Source organism: Pholcus phalangioides, unplaced genomic scaffold (genome assembly GCF_987345545.1).
Source record: "Pholcus phalangioides strain wild (caught in Gottingen) unplaced genomic scaffold, Ppha-v1.0 ptg000040l_1, whole genome shotgun sequence".
Classification (NCBI taxonomy): domain Eukaryota; kingdom Metazoa; phylum Arthropoda; class Arachnida; order Araneae; family Pholcidae; genus Pholcus; species Pholcus phalangioides.
The window spans coordinates 7868117-7886089 of record NW_028301626.1 but is presented as its reverse complement, the minus strand read 5'-3'; positions in this window follow the sequence as shown (position 1 = coordinate 7886089).

The window sequence follows — 17973 nt, the reverse complement described above, 5'->3', positions numbered from 1 at the left end:
TCAGGACGAGAGCCAGATATCTTAACCACTCGACTACACAGAACGTCTTATAACTGGGTTTAGGAAGACAGTAAAGGTATGTGGAATATTGGAAACTAGTTTGCGTTCCGTATTTGTACAGAAGTAGCTTGATTGGTCATTGCGGGATTCGAACCCGGGTCGTCAGGACGAGAGTCAGATATCTTAACCACTCGACTACACAGCACATCTTATAACTGGGTTTAGGAAGACTGTAAAGGTATTTGGAATATTGGAAACTAGTTTGAGTTCCGTATTTGTAAAGAAGAAGCGTGATTATTCATTGCGGGATTTGAACCTGAGTCGTCAGGACGAGAGTCAGATATCTTAACCACTCGACTACACAGCACGTCTTATAACTGGGTTTAGGAAGACTGTAAAGGTATTTGGAATATTGGAAACTAGTTTGAGTTCCGTATTTGTACAGAAGAAGCGTGATTATTCATTGCGGGATTCGAACCAGGGTCGTCAGGTATCTTTACCACTCGACTACACAGCACATCTCAAAACAGGTTGAGGAAGACTGTAAAGCTATGTGGAATATTGGAAACTACTTTGAGTTCCGTATTTGTACAGAAAAAGCGTGATTGGTCATTCCGGGATTCGAACCCGGGTCGTCAGGATGAGTGCCAGATATCTTAACCACTCGACTACACAGCACGTTTTATAACTGGGTTTAGGAAGACTGTAAAGCTATGTGGAATATTGGAAACTAGTTTGAGTTCCGTATTTGTACAGAAGCTGCGTGATTGGTCATTTCCAGAATTCGAACCTGAGTCGTCAGGACGAGAGTCAGATATCTTAACCACTGGACTACACAGCACGTCTTATAACTGGGTTTAGGAAGACTGTAAAGGTATTTGGAATATTGGAAACTAGTTTGAGTTCCGTATTTGTAAAGAAGAAGCGTGATTATTCATTGCGGGATTTGAACCTGAGTCGTCAGGACGAGAGTCAGATATCTTAACCACTCGACTACACAGCAGGTCTTATAACTGGGTTTAGGAAGACTGTAAAGGTATTTCGAATATTGGAAACTAGTTTGAGTTCCGTATTTGTACAGAAGAAGCGTGATTATTCATTACGGGATTCGAACCCGGGTCGTCAGGACGAGAGTCAGATATCTTAACTACTCGACTACACAGCACATCTCAAAACTGGGTTTAGGAAGACTGTAAAGCTATGTGGAATATTGGAAACGAGTTTGAGTTCCGTATATGTACTGAAGCAGCGTGATTGGCCATTGCGGGATTCGAACCCGGGTCGTCAGGACGAGAGTCAGATATCTTAACCACTCGACTACACAGAACGTCTTATAACTGGGTTTAGGAAGACAGTAAAGGTATGTGGAATATTGGAAACTAGTTTGAGTTCCGTATTTGTACGGAAGTAGCTTGATTGGTCATTGCGGGATTCGAACCCAGGTCGTCAGGACGAGAGCCAGATATCTTAACCACTCGACTACACAGAACGTCTTATAACTGGGTTTAGGAAGACAGTAAAGGTATGTGGAATATTGGAAACTAGTTTGCGTTCCGTATTTGTACAGAAGTAGCTTGATTGGTCATTGCGGGATTCGAACCCGGGTCGTCAGGACGAGAGTCAGATATCTTAACCACTCGACTACACAGCACGTTTTATAACTGGGTTTAGGAAGACAGTAAAGGTATTTGGAATATTGGAAACTAGTTTGAGTTCCGTATTTGTACAGAAGTAGCTCAATTGGTCATTCCGGGATTCGAACCCGGGTCGTCAGGACGAGAGTCAGATATCTTAACCACTGGACTACACAGCACGTCTTATAACTGGGTTTAGGAAGACTGTAAAGGTATTTGGAATATTGGAAACTAGTTTGAGTTCCGTATTTGTAAAGAAGAAGCGTGATTATTCATTGCGGGATTTGAACCTGAGTCGTCAGGACGAGAGTCAGATATCTTAACCACTCGACGACACAGCACGTCTTATAACTGGGTTTAGGAAGACTGTAAAGGTATTTGGAATATTGGAAACTAGTTTGAGTTCCGTATTTGTACAGAAGAAGCGTGATTATTCATTACGGGATTCGAACCCGGGTCGTCAGGACGAGAGTCAGATATCTTAACCACTCGACTACACAGCACACCTCAAAACTGGGTTTAGGAAGACTGTAAAGGTATGTGGAATAATTGAAACTAGTTTGAGTTCCGTATTTGTACAGAAGAAGCGTGATTATTCATTGCGGGATTCGAACCAGGGTCGTCAGGTATCTTTACCACTCGACTACACAGCACATCTCAAAACTGGTTTAGGATGACTGTAAAGCTATGTGGAATATTGGAAACTACTTTGAGTTCCGTATTTGTACAGAAAAAGCGTGATTGGTCATTTCCAGAATTCGAACCTGAGTCGTCAGGACGAGAGTCAGATATCTTAACCACTGGACTACACATCACGTCTTATAACTGGGTTTAGGAAGACTGTAAAGCTATGTGGAATATTGGAAACGAGTTTGAGTTCCGTATATGTACTGAAGCAGCGTGATTGGTCATTTCCAGAATTTGAACCCGTGTCGTCAAGATGAGTGTTAAGTATCTTTACCACTCGACTACACAGCACATCTCAAAACTGGGTTTAGGAAGACTGTAAAGCTATGTGGAATATTGGAAACTAGTTTGCGTTCCGTATTTGTACAGAAGTAGCTTGATTGGTCATTGCGGGATTCGAACCCGGGTCGTCAGGACGAGAGTCAGATATCTTAACCACTCGACTACACAGAACGTCTTATAACTGGGTTTAGGAAGACAGTAAAGGTATGTGGAATATTGGAAACTAGTTTGAGTTCCGTATTTGTACGGAAGTAGCTTGATTGGTCATTGTGGGATTCGAACCCAGGTCGTCAGGACGAGAGTCAGATATCTTAACCACTCGACTACACAGCACGTCTTATAACTGGGTTTAGGAAGACTGTAAAGGTATTTGGAATATTGGAAACTAGTTTGAGTTCCGTATTTGTACAGAAGAAGCGTGATTATTCATTACGGGATTCGAACCCGGGTCGTCAGGACGAGAGTCAGATATCTTAACTACTCGACTACACAGCACATCTCAAAACTGGGTTTAGGAAGACTGTAAAGCTATGTGGAATATTGGAAACGAGTTTGAGTTCCGTATATGTACTGAAGCAGCGTGATTGGTCATTGCGGGATTCGAACCCGGGTCGTCAGGACGAGAGTCAGATATCTTAACCACTCGACTACACAGAACGTCTTATAACTGGGTTTAGGAAGACAGTAAAGGTATGTGGAATATTGGAAACTAGTTTGAGTTCCGTATTTGTACGGAAGTAGCTTGATTGGTCATTGCGGGATTCGAACCCAGGTCGTCAGGACGAGAGCCAGATATCTTAACCACTCGACTACACAGAACGTCTTATAACTGGGTTTAGGAAGACAGTAAAGGTATGTGGAATATTGGAAACTAGTTTGCGTTCCGTATTTGTACAGAAGTAGCTTGATTGGTCATTGCGGGATTCGAACCCGGGTCGTCAGGACGAGAGTCAGATATCTTAACCACTCGACTACACAGCACATCTTATAACTGGGTTTAGGAAGACTGTAAAGGTATTTGGAATATTGGAAACTAGTTTGAGTTCCGTATTTGTAAAGAAGAAGCGTGATTATTCATTACGGGATTCGAACCTGAGTCGTCAGGACGAGAGTCAGATATGTTAACCACTCGACTACACAGCACGTCTTATAACTGGGTTTAGGAAGACTGTAAAGGTATTTGGAATATTGGAAACTAGTTTGAGTTCCGTATTTGTACAGAAGAAGCGTGATTATTCATTGCGGGATTCGAACCAGGGTCGTCAGGTATCTTTACCACTCGACTACACAGCACATCTCAAAACTGGTTTAGGAAGACTGTAAAGCTATGTGGAATATTGGAAACTACTTTGAGTTCCGTATTTGTACAGAAAAAGCGTGATTGGTCATTCCGGGATTCGAACCCGGGTCGTCAGGATGAGTGCCAGATATCTTAACCACTCGACTACACAGCACGTTTTATAACTCGGTTTAGGATGACAGTAAAGGTATTTGGAATATTGGAAACTAGTTTGAGTTCCGTATTTGTACAGAAGTAGCTCGATTGGTCATTCTGGGATTCGAACCTGAGTCGTCAGGACGAGAGTCAGATATCTTAACCACTCGACTACACAGCACGTTTTATAACTCGGTTTAGGAAGACTGTAAAGCTATGTGGAATATTGGAAACTAGTTTGAGTTCCGTATTTGTACAGAAGAAGCGTGATTATTCATTACGGGATTCGAACCCGGGTCGTCAGGACGAGAGTCAGATATCTTAACCACTCGACTACACAGCACACCTCAAAACTGGGTTTAGGAAGACTGTAAAGGTATGTGGAATAATTGAAACTAGTTTGAGTTCCGTATTTGTACAGAAGAAGCGTGATTATTCATTGCGGGATTCGAACCAGGGTCGTCAGGTATCTTTACCACTCGACTACACAGCACATCTCAAAACTGGTTTAGGAAGACTGTAAAGCTATGTGGAATATTGGAAACTACTTTGAGTTCCGTATTTGTACAGAAAAAGCGTGATTGGTCATTTCCAGAATTCGAACCTGAGTCGTCAGGACGAGAGTCAGATATCTTAACCACTGGACTACACAGCACGTCTTATAACTGGGTTTAGGAAGACTGTAAAGCTATGTGGAATATTGGAAACGAGTTTGAGTTCCGTATATGTACTGAAGCAGCGTGATTGGTCATTTCCAGAATTTGAACCCGTGTCGTCAAGATGAGTGTTAAGTATCTTAACCACTCGACTACACAGCACATCTCAAAACTGGGTTTAGGAAGACTGTAAAGCTATGTGGAATATTGGAAACTAGTTTGCGTTCCGTATTTGTACAGAAGTAGCTTGATTGGTCATTGCGGGATTCGAACCCGGGTCGTCAGGACGAGAGTCAGATATCTTAACCACTCGACTACACAGAACGTCTTATAACTGGGTTTAGGAAGACAGTAAAGGTATGTGGAATATTGGAAACTAGTTTGAGTTCCGTATTTGTACGGAAGTAGCTTGATTGGTCATTGTGGGATTCGAACCCAGGTCGTCAGGACGAGAGTCAGATATCTTAACCACTGGACTACACAGCACGTCTTATAACTGGGTTTAGGAAGACTGTAAAGGTATTTGGAATATTGGAAACTAGTTTGAGTTCCGTATTTGTAAAGAAGAAGCGTGATTATTCATTGCGGGATTTGAACCTGAGTCGTCAGGACGAGAGTCAGATATCTTAAAAACTCGACTACACAGCACGTCTTATAACTGGGTTTAGGAAGACTGTAAAGGTATTTGGAATATTGGAAACTAGTTTGAGTTCCGTATTTGTAAAGAAGAAGCGTGATTATTCATTGCGGGATTTGAACCTGAGTCGTCAGGACGAGAGTCAGATATCTTAACTACTCGACTACACAGCACATCTCAAAACTGGGTTTAGGAAGACTGTAAAGCTATGTGGAATATTGGAAACGAGTTTGAGTTCCGTATATGTACTGAAGCAGCGTGATTGGTCATTGCGGGATTCGAACCCGGGTCGTCAGGACGAGAGTCAGATATCTTAACCACTCGACTACACAGAACGTCTTATAACTGGGTTTAGGAAGACAGTAAAGGTATGTGGAATATTGGAAACTAGTTTGAGTTCCGTATTTGTACGGAAGTAGCTTGATTGGTCATTGCGGGATTCGAACCCAGGTCGTCAGGACGAGAGCCAGATATCTTAACCACTCGACTACACAGAACGTCTTATAACTGGGTTTAGGAAGACAGTAAAGGTATGTGGAATATTGGAAACTAGTTTGCGTTCCGTATTTGTACAGAAGTAGCTTGATTGGTCATTGCGGGATTCGAACCCGGGTCGTCAGGACGAGAGTCAGATATCTTAACCACTCGACTACACAGCACATCTTATAACTGGGTTTAGGAAGACTGTAAAGGTATTTGGAATATTGGAAACTAGTTTGAGTTCCGTATTTGTAAAGAAGAAGCGTGATTATTCATTGCGGGATTTGAACCTGAGTCGTCAGGACGAGAGTCAGATATCTTAAAAACTCGACTACACAGCACGTCTTATAACTGGGTTTAGGAAGACTGTAAAGGTATTTGGAATATTGGAAAATAGTTTGAGTTCCGTACTTGTACAGAAGAAGCGTGATTATTCATTACGGGATTCGAACCTGAGTCGTCAGGACGAGAGTCAGATATGTTAACCACTCGACTACACAGCACGTCTTATAACTGGGTTTAGGAAGACTGTAAAGGTATGTGGAATATTGGAAACTAGTTTGCGTTCCGTATTTGTACAGAAGTAGCTTGATTGGTCATTGCGGGATTCGAACCCGGGTCGTCAGGACGAGAGTCAGATATCTTAACCACTCGACTACACAGCACATCTTATAACTGGGTTTAGGAAGACTGTAAAGGTATTTGGAATATTGGAAACTAGTTTGAGTTCCGTATTTGTAAAGAAGAAGCGTGATTATTCATTGCGGGATTTGAACCTGAGTCGTCAGGACGAGAGTCAGATATCTTAAAAACTCGACTACACAGCACGTCTTATAACTGGGTTTAGGAAGACTGTAAAGGTATTTGGAATATTGGAAAATAGTTTGAGTTCCGTACTTGTACAGAAGAAGCGTGATTATTCATTACGGGATTCGAACCTGAGTCGTCAGGACGAGAGTCAGATATGTTAACCACTCGACTACACAGCACGTCTTATAACTGGGTTTAGGAAGACAGTAAAGGTATGTGGAATATTGGAAACTAGTTTGCGTTCCGTATTTGTACAGAAGTAGGTTGATTGGTCATTGCGGGATTGGAACCCGGGTCGTCAGGACGAGAGTCAGATATCTTAACCACTCGATTACACAGAACGTCTTATAACTGGGTTTAGGAAGACAGTAAAGGTATGTGGAATATTGGAATCTAGTTTGAGTTCCGTCAGGACGAGAGTCAGATATCTTAACTACTCGACTACACAGCACATCTCAAAACTGGGTTTAGGAAGACTGTAAAGCTATGTGGAATATTGGAAACTAGTTTGAGTTCCGTATTTGTACTGAAGCAGCGTGATTGGTCATTTCCAGAATTCGAACCTGAGTCGTCAGGACGAGAGTCAGATATCTTAACCACTGGACTTTACAGCACGTCCTAAAACTGGGTTTAGGAAGACTGTAAAGGTAAGTGGAATATTGGAAACTAGTTTGAGTTCCGTATTTGTGAAGAAGAAGCGTGATTATTCATTGCGGGATTTGAACCCGTGTCGTCAGGATGAGTGTTAGGTATCTTTACCACTCGACTACACAGCACATCTCAAAACTGGGTTTAGGAAGACAGTAAAGGTATGTGGAATATTGGAAACTAGTTTGAGTTCCGTATTTGTACAGAAGAAGCGTGATTGGTCATTGCGGGATTCGAACCCGGGTCGTCAGGATGAGAGTCAGGTATATTTACCACTCGACTACACAGGACGTCTTATAACTGGGTTTAGGAAGACAGTAAAGTTACGTGGAATATTGGAAACTAGTTTGCGTTCCGTATTTGTACAGAAGTAGCTTGATTGGCCATTGCGGGATTCGAATCCGGGTCGTCAGGATGAGAGTGAGGTATCTTTACCACTCGACTACACAGCACGTCTTATAACTGGGTTTAGGAAGACTGTAAAGCTATGTGGAATATTGGAAACTAGTTTGCGTTCCGTATTTGTACAGAAGTAGCTTGATTGGTCATTGCGGGATTCGAACCCGGGTCGTCAGGACGAGAGTCAGATATCTTAACCACACGACTACACAGAACTTCTTATAACTGGGTTTAGGAAGACAGTAAAGGTATGTGGAATATTGGAAACTAGTTTGCGTTCCGTATTTGTACAGAAGTAGCTTGATTGGTCATTGCGGGATTCGAACCCGGGTCGTCAGGACGAGAGCCAGATATCTTAACCACTCGACTACACAGAACGTCTTATAACTGGGTTTAGGAAGACAGTAAAGGTATGTGGTATATTGGAAACTAGTTTTCGTTCCGTATTTGTACAGAAGTAGCTTGATTGGTCATTGCGGGATTCGAACCCGGGTCGTCAGGACGAGAGTCAGATATCTTAACCACTCGACTACACAGAACGTCTTATAACTGGGTTTAATAAGACAGTAAAGGTATGTGGAATATTGGAAACTAGTTTGCGTTCCGTATTTGTACAGAAGTAGCTTGATTGGTCATTGCGGGATTCGAATCCGGGTCGTCAGGACGAGAGTCAGATATCTTAACCCCTCGACTACACAGCACATCTTATAACTGGGTTTAGGAAGACTGTAAAGGTATTTGGAATATTGGAAACTAGTTTGAGTTCCGTATTTGTAAAGAAGAAGCGTGATTATTCATTGCGGGATCTGAACCTGAGTCGTCAGGACGAGAGTCAGATATCTTAACCACTCGACTACACAGCACGTCTTATAACTGGGTTTAGGAAGACTGTAAAGGTATTTGGAATATTGGAAAATAGTTTGAGTTCCATATTTGTTAAGAAGAAGCGTGATTATTCATTGCGGGAATCGAACCCGGGTCGTCAGGATGAGAGTCAGGTATCTTTACCACTCGACTACACAGCACATCTCAAAACTGGGTTTAGGAAGACTGTAAAGGTATTTGGAATCTAGTTTGAGTTCCGTATTTGAACAGAAGTAGCTCGATTGGTCATTCCGGGATTCGAACCTGAGTCGTCAGGACGAGAGTCAGATATCTTAACCACTCGACTACACAGCACGTCCTAAAACTCGGTTTAGGAAGACTGTAAAGGTAAGTGGAATATTGGAATCTACTTAGAGTTCCGTATTTGTACAGAACAAGCGTGATTATTCATTGCGGGATTCGAACCCTTGTCGTCAGGATGAGAGTCAGGTATCTATACCACTCGACTACACAGCACATCTCAAACCTGGGTTTAGGAAGACTGTAAAGCTATGTGGATTATTGGAAACTAGTTTGAGTTCCGTATTTGTACAGAAGTAGCTCAATTGGTCATTCCGGGATTCGAACCCGGGTCGTCAGGACGAGAGTCAGATATCTTAACTACTCGACTACACAGCACATCTCAAAACTGGGTTTAGGAAGACTGTAAAGCTATGTGGAATATTGGAAACTAGTTTGAGTTCCGTATTTGTACTGAAGCAGCGTGATTGGTCATTTCCAGAATTCGAACCTGAGTCGTCAGGACGAGAGCCAGATATCTTTACCACTCGACTACACAGCACGTCTTATAACTGGGTTTAGGAAGACTGTAAAGCTATGTGGAATATTGGAAACTAGTTTGCGTTCCGTATTTGTACAGGAGTAGCTTGATTGGTCATTGCGGGATTCGAACCCGGGTCGTCAGGACGAGAGTCAGATATCTTAACCACACGACTACACAGAACTTCTTATAACTGGGTTTAGGAAGACAGTAAAGGTATGTGGAATATTGGAAACTAGTTTGCGTTCCGTATTTGTACAGAAGTAGCTTGATTGGTCATTGCGGGATTGGAACCCGGGTCGTCAGGACGAGAGTCAGATATCTTAACCACTCGATTACACAGAACGTCTTATAACTGGGTTTAGGAAGACAGTAAAGGTATGTGGAATATTGGAATCTAGTTTGAGTTCCGTATTTGAACAGAAGTAGCTCGATTGGTCATTCCGGGATTCGAACCTGAGTCGTCAGGACGAGAATCAGATATTTTAACCACTCGACTACACAGCACGTCCTAAAACTCGGTTTAGGAAGACTGTAAAGGTAAGTGGAATATTGGAATCTACTTAGAGTTCCGTATTTGTACAGAACAAGCGTGATTATTCATTGCGGGATTGGAACCCGGGTCGTCAGGACGAGAGTCAGGTATCTATACCACTCGACTACACAGCACATCTCAAACCTGGGTTTAGGAAGACTGTAAAGCTATGTGGATTATTGGAAACTAGTTTGAGTTCCGTATTTGTACAGAAGTAGCTCAATTGGTCATTCCGGGATTCGAACCCGGGTCGTCAGGACGAGAGTCAGATATCTTAACTACTCGACTACACAGCACATCTCAAAACTGGGTTTAGGAAGACTGTAAAGCTATGTGGAATATTGGAAACTAGTTTGAGTTCCGTATTTGTACTGAAGCAGCGTGATTGGTCGTTTCCAGAATTCGAACCTGAGTCGTCAGGACGAGAGCCAGATATCTTAACCACTCGACTACACAGGACGTCTTATAACTGGGTTTAGGAAGACAGTAAAGTTATGTGGAATATTGGAAACTAGTTTGCGTTCCGTATTTGTACAGAAGTAGCTTGATTGGTCATTGCGGGATTCGAATCCGGGTCGTCAGGATGAGAGTGAGGTATCTTTACCACTCGACTACACAGCACGTCTTATAACTGGGTTTAGGAAGACTGTAAAGCTATGTGGAATATTGGAAACTAGTTTGCGTTCCGTATTTGTACAGAAGTAGCTTGATTGGTCATTGCGGGATTCGAACCCGGGTCGTCAGGACGAGAGTCAGATATCTTAACCACACGACTACACAGAACTTCTTATAACTGGGTTTAGGAAGACAGTAAAGGTATGTGGAATATTGGAAACTAGTTTGCGTTCCGTATTTGTACAGAAGTAGCTTGATTGGTCATTGCGGGATTGGAACCCGGGTCGTCAGGACGAGAGTCAGATATCTTAACCACTCGATTACACAGAACGTCTTATAACTGGGTTTAGGAAGACAGTAAAGGTATTTGGAATATTGGAAACTAGTTTGAGTTCCGTATTTGTAAAGAAGAAGCGTGATTATTCATTGCGGGATCTGAACCTGAGTCGTCAGGACGAGAGTCAGATATCTTAACCACTCGACTACACAGCACGTCTTATAACTGGGTTTAGGAAGACTGTAAAGGTATTTGGAATATTGGAAAATAGTTTGAGTTCCATATTTGTTAAGAAGAAGCGTGATTATTCATTGCGGGAATCGAACCCGGGTCGTCAGGATGAGAGTCAGGTATCTTTACCACTCGACTACACAGCACATCTCAAAACTGGGTTTAGGAAGACTGTAAAGGTATTTGGAATCTAGTTTGAGTTCCGTATTTGAACAGAAGTAGCTCGATTGGTCATTGCGGGATTCGAATCCGGGTCGTCAGGATGAGAGTGAGGTATCTTTACCACTCGACTACACAGCACGTCTTATAACTGGGTTTAGGAAGACTGTAAAGCTATGTGGAATATTGGAAACTAGTTTGCGTTCCGTATTTGTACAGAAGTAGCTTGATTGGTCATTGCGGGATTCGAATCCGGGTCGTCAGGACGAGAGTCAGATATCTTAACCCCTCGACTACACAGCACATCTTATAACTGGGTTTAGGAAGACTGTAAAGGTATTTGGAATATTGGAAACTAGTTTGAGTTCCGTATTTGTAAAGAAGAAGCGTGATTATTCATTGCGGGATCTGAACCTGAGTCGTCAGGACGAGAGTCAGATATCTTAACCACTCCACTACACAGCACGTCTTATAACTGGGTTTAGGAAGACTGTAAAGGTATTTGGAATATTGGAAAATAGTTTGAGTTCCATATTTGTTAAGAAGAAGCGTGATTATTCATTGCGGGAATCGAACCCGGGTCGTCAGGATGAGAGTCAGGTATCTTTACCACTCGACTACACAGCACATCTCAAAACTGGGTTTAGGAAGACTGTAAAGGTATTTGGAATCTAGTTTGAGTTCCGTATTTGAACAGAAGTAGCTCGATTGGTCATTCCGGGATTCGAACCTGAGTCGTCAGGACGAGAGTCAGATATCTTAACCACTCGACTACACAGCACGTCTTATAACTGGGTTTAGGAAGACAGTAAAGTTATGTGGAATATTGGAAACTAGTTTGAGTTCCGTATTTGTACAGAAGTAGCTTGATTGGTCATTGCGGGATTCGAATCCGGGTCGTCAGGATGAGAGTGAGGTATCTTTACCACTCGACTACACAGCACGTCTTATAACTGGGTTTAGGAAGACTGTAAAGCTATGTGGAATATTGGAAACTAGTTTGCGTTCCGTATTTGTACAGAAGTAGCTTGATTGGTCATTGCGGGATTCGAACCCGGGTCGTCAGGACGAGAGTCAGATATCTTAACCACACGACTACACAGAACTTCTTATAACTGGGTTTAGGAAGACAGTAAAGGTATGTGGAATATTGGAAACTAGTTTGCGTTCCGTATTTGTACAGAAGTAGCTTGATTGGTCATTGCGGGATTGGAACCCGGGTCGTCAGGACGAGAGTCAGATATCTTAACCACTCGATTACACAGAACGTCTTATAACTGGGTTTAGGAAGACAGTAAAGGTATTTGGAATATTGGAAAGTAGTTTGAGTTCCGTTTTTGTACAGAAGTAGCTTGATTGGTCATTGCGGGATTCGAACCCGGGTCGTCAGGACGAGAGCCAGATATCTTAACCACTCGACTACACAGAACGTCTTATAACTGGGTTTAATAAGACAGTAAAGGTATGTGGAATATTGGAAACTAGTTTGCGTTCCGTATTTGTACAGAAGTAGCTTGATTGGTCATTGCGGGATTCGAATCCGGGTCGTCAGGACGAGAGTCAGATATCTTAACCACTTGACTACACAGCACATCTCAAAACTGGGTTTAGGAAGAAAGTAAAGGTATGTGGAATATTGGAAACTAGTTTGAGTTCCGTATTTGTACTGAAGCAGCGTGATTGGTCATTTCCAGAATTCGAACCTGAGTCGTCAGGACGAGAGTCAGATATCTTAACCACTGGACTTTACTGCACGTCCTAAAACTGGGTTTAGGAAGACTGTAAAGGTAAGTGGAATATTGGAAACTAGTTTGAGTTCCGTATTTGTGAAGAAGAAGCGTGATTATTCATTGCGGGATTTGAACCCGTGTCGTCAGGATGAGTGTTAGGTATCTTTACCACTCGACTACACAGCACATCTCAAAACTGGGTTTAGGAAGACAGTAAAGGTATGTGGAATATTGGAAACTAGTTTGAGTTCCGTATTTGTACAGAAGAAGCGTGATTGGTGATTCTGGGATTCGAACCCGGGTCGTCAGGACGAGAGTCAGATATCTTAACCACTCGACTACACAGCACGTCTTATAACTGGGTTTAGGAAGACAGTAAAGTTATGTGGAATATTGGAAACTAGTTTGAGTTCCGTATTTGTACAGAAGAAGCGTGATTATTCATTACGGGATTCGAACCCGGGTCGTCAGGACGAGAGTCAGATATCTTAACCACTCGACTACACAGAACGTCTTATAACTGGGTTTAGGAAGACTGTAAAGGTATTTGGAATATTGGAAACTAGTTTGAGTTCCGTATTTGTATAGAAGAAGCGTGATTATTCATTGCGGGATTCGAACCAGGGTCGTCAGGTATCTTTACTACTCGACTACACAGCACATCTCAAAACTGGTTTAGGAAGACTGTAAAGCTATGTGGAATATTGGAAACTACTTTGAGTTCCGTATTTGTACAGAAAAAGCGTGATTGGTCATTCCGGGATTCGAACCCGGGTCGTCAGGATGAGTGCCAGATATCTTAACCACTCGACTACACAGCACGTTTTATAACTGGGTTTAGGATGACAGTAAAGGTATTTGGAATATTGGAAACTAGTTTGAGTTCCGTATTTGTACAGAAGCTGCGTGATTGGTCATTTCCAGAATTCGAACCTGAGTCGTCAGGACGAGAGTCAGATATCTTAACCACAGGACTACACAGCACGTCTTATAACTGGGTTTAGGAAGACTGTAATGGTATTTGGAATATTGGAAACTAGTTTGAGTTCCGTATTTGTAAAGAAGAAGCGTGATTATTCATTGCGGGATTTGAACCTGAGTCGTCAGGACGAGAGTCAGATATCTTAACCACTCGACTACACAGCACGTCTTATAACTGGGTTTAGGAAGACTGTAAAGGTATTTGGAATATTGGAAACTAGTTTGAGTTCCGTATTTGTACAGAAGAAGCGTGATTATTCATTACGGGATTCGAACCCGGGTCGTCAGGACGAGAGTCAGATATCTTAACTACTCGACTACACAGCACATCTCAAAACTGGGTTTAGGAAGACTGTAAAGCTATGTGGAATATTGGAAACGAGTTTGAGTTCCGTATATGTACTGAAGCAGCGTGATTGGTCATTGCGGGATTCGAACCCGGGTCGTCAGGACGAGAGTCAGATATCTTAACCACTCGACTACACAGAACGTCTTATAACTGGGTTTAGGAAGACAGTAAAGGTATGTGGAATATTGGAAACTAGTTTGAGTTCCGTATTTGTACGGAAGTAGCTTGATTGGTCATTGCGGGATTCGAACCCAGGTCGTCAGGACGAGAGCCAGATATCTTAACCACTCGACTACACAGAACGTCTTATAACTGGGTTTAGGAAGACAGTAAAGGTATGTGGAATATTGGAAACTAGTTTGCGTTCCGTATTTGTACAGAAGTAGCTTGATTGGTCATTGCGGGATTCGAACCCGGGTCGTCAGGACGAGAGTCAGATATCTTAACCACTCGACTACACAGCACGTTTTATAACTGGGTTTAGGAAGACCGTAAAGGTATTTGGAATATTGGAAACTAGTTTGAGTTCCGTATTTGTACAGAAGTAGCTCAATTGGTCTTTCCGGGATTCGAACCCGGGTCGTCAGGACGAGAGTCAGATATCTTAACTACTCGACTACACGGCACATCTCAAAACGGGGTTTAGAAAGACTGTAAAGCTATGTGGAATATTGGAAACTAGTTTGAGTTCCGTATATGTACTGAAGCAGCGTGATTGGTCATTTCCAGAATTCGAACCTGAGTCGTCAGGACGAGAGTCAGATATCTTAACCACTCGACTACACAGCACGCTTTATAACTGGGTTTAGGAAGACTGTGAAGCTATGTGGAATATTGGAAACTAGTTTGAGTTCCGTATTTGTACAGAAGTAGCTTGATTGGTCATTCCGGGATTCGTACCCTTGTGGTCAGGATGACAGCCAGATATCTTAACCACTGGACTACACAGCACGTCTTATAACTGGGTTTAGGAAGACTGTAAAGGTATTTGGAATATTGGAAACTAGTTTGAGTTCCGTATTTGTAAAGAAGAAGCGTGATTATTCATTGCGGGATTTGAACCTGAGTCGTCAGGACGAGAGTCAGATATCTTAACCACTCGACGACACAGCACGTCTTATAACTGGGTTTAGGAAGACTGTAAAGGTATTTGGAATATTGGAAACTAGTTTGAGTTCCGTATTTGTACAGAAGAAGCCTGATTATTCATTACGGGATTCGAACCCGGGTCGTCAGGACGAGAGTCAGATATCTTAACCACTCGACTACACAGCACACCTTAAAACTGGGTTTAGGAAGACTGTAAAGGTATGTGGAATAATTGAAACTAGTTTGAGTTCCGTATTTGTACAGAAGAAGCGTGATTATTCATTGCGGGATTCGAACCAGGGTCGTCAGGTATCTTTACCACTCGACTACACAGCACATCTCAAAACTGGTTTAGGAAGACTGTAAAGCTATGTGGAATATTGGAAACTACTTTGAGTTCCGTATTTGTACAGAAAAAGCGTGATTGGTCATTTCCAGAATTCGAACCTGAGTCGTCAGGACGAGAGTCAGATATCTTAACCACTGGACTACACAGCACGTCTTATAACTGGGTTTAGGAAGACTGTAAAGCTATGTGGAATATTGGAAACGAGTTTGAGTTCCGTATATGTACTGAAGCAGCGTGATTGGTCATTTCCAGAATTTGAACCCGTGTCGTCAGGATGAGTGTTAAGTATCTTTACCACTCGACTACACAGCACATCTCAAAACTGGGTTTAGGAAGACTGTAAAGCTATGTGGAATATTGGAAACTAGTTTGCGTTCCGTATTTGTACAGAAGTAGCTTGATTGGTCATTGCGGGATTCGAACCCAGGTCGTCAGGACGAGAGTCAGATATCTTAACCACTGGACTACACAGCACGTCTTATAACTGGGTTTAGGAAGACTGTAAAGGTATTTGGAATATTGGAAACTAGTTTGAGTTCCGTATTTGTAAAGAAGAAGCGTGATTATTCATTGCGGGATTTGAACCTGAGTCGTCAGGACGAGAGTCAGATATCTTAACTACTCGACTACACAGCACATCTCAAAACTGGGTTTAGGAAGACTGTAAAGCTATGTGGAATATTGGAAACGAGTTTGAGTTCCGTATATGTACTGAAGCAGCGTGATTGGTCATTGCGGGATTCGAACCCGGGTCGTCAGGACGAGAGTCAGATATCTTAACCACTCGACTACACAGAACGTCTTATAACTGGGTTTAGGAAGACAGTAAAGGTATGTGGAATATTGGAAACTAGTTTGAGTTCCGTATTTGTACGGAAGTAGCTTGATTGGTCATTGCGGGATTCGAACCCAGGTCGTCAGGACGAGAGCCAGATATCTTAACCACTCGACTACACAGAACGTCTTATAACTGGGTTTAGGAAGACAGTAAAGGTATGTGGAATATTGGAAACTAGTTTGCGTTCCGTATTTGTACAGAAGTAGCTTGATTGGTCATTGCGGGATTCGAACCCGGGTCGTCAGGACGAGAGTCAGATATCTTAACCACTCGACTACACAGCACATCTTATAACTGGGTTTAGGAAGACTGTAAAGGTATTTGGAATATTGGAAACTAGTTTGAGTTCCGTATTTGTAAAGAAGAAGCGTGATTATTCATTGCGGGATTTGAACCTGAGTCGTCAGGACGAGAGTCAGATATCTTAACCACTCGACTACACAGCACGTCTTATAACTGGGTTTAGGAAGACTGTAAAGGTATTTGGAATATTGGAAACTAGTTTGAGTTCCGTATTTGTACAGAAGAAGCGTGATTATTCATTGCGGGATTCGAACCAGGGTCGTCAGGTATCTTTACCACTCGACTACACAGCACATCTCAAAACAGGTTGAGGAAGACTGTAAAGCTATGTGGAATATTGGAAACTACTTTGAGTTCCGTATTTGTACAGAAAAAGCGTGATTGGTCATTCCGGGATTCGAACCCGGGTCGTCAGGATGAGTGCCAGATATCTTAACCACTCGACTACACAGCACGTTTTATAACTGGGTTTAGGAAGACTGTAAAGCTATGTGGAATATTGGAAACTAGTTTGAGTTCCGTATTTGTACAGAAGCTGCGTGATTGGTCATTTCCAGAATTCGAACCTGAGTCGTCAGGACGAGAGTCAGATATCTTAACCACTGGACTACACAGCACGTCTTATAACTGGGTTTAGGAAGACTGTAAAGGTATTTGGAATATTGGAAACTAGTTTGAGTTCCGTATTTGTAAAGAAGAAGCGTGATTATTCATTGCGGGATTTGAACCTGAGTCGTCAGGACGAGAGTCAGATATCTTAACCACTCGACTACACAGCAGGTCTTATAACTGGGTTTAGGAAGACTGTAAAGGTATTTCGAATATTGGAAACTAGTTTGAGTTCCGTATTTGTACAGAAGAAGCGTGATTATTCATTACGGGATTCGAACCCGGGTCGTCAGGACGAGAGTCAGATATCTTAACTACTCGACTACACAGCACATCTCAAAACTGGGTTTAGGAAGACTGTAAAGCTATGTGGAATATTGGAAACGAGTTTGAGTTCCGTATATGTACTGAAGCAGCGTGATTGGCCATTGCGGGATTCGAACCCGGGTCGTCAGGACGAGAGTCAGATATCTTAACCACTCGACTACACAGAACGTCTTATAACTGGGTTTAGGAAGACAGTAAAGGTATGTGGAATATTGGAAACTAGTTTGAGTTCCGTATTTGTACGGAAGTAGCTTGATTGGTCATTGCG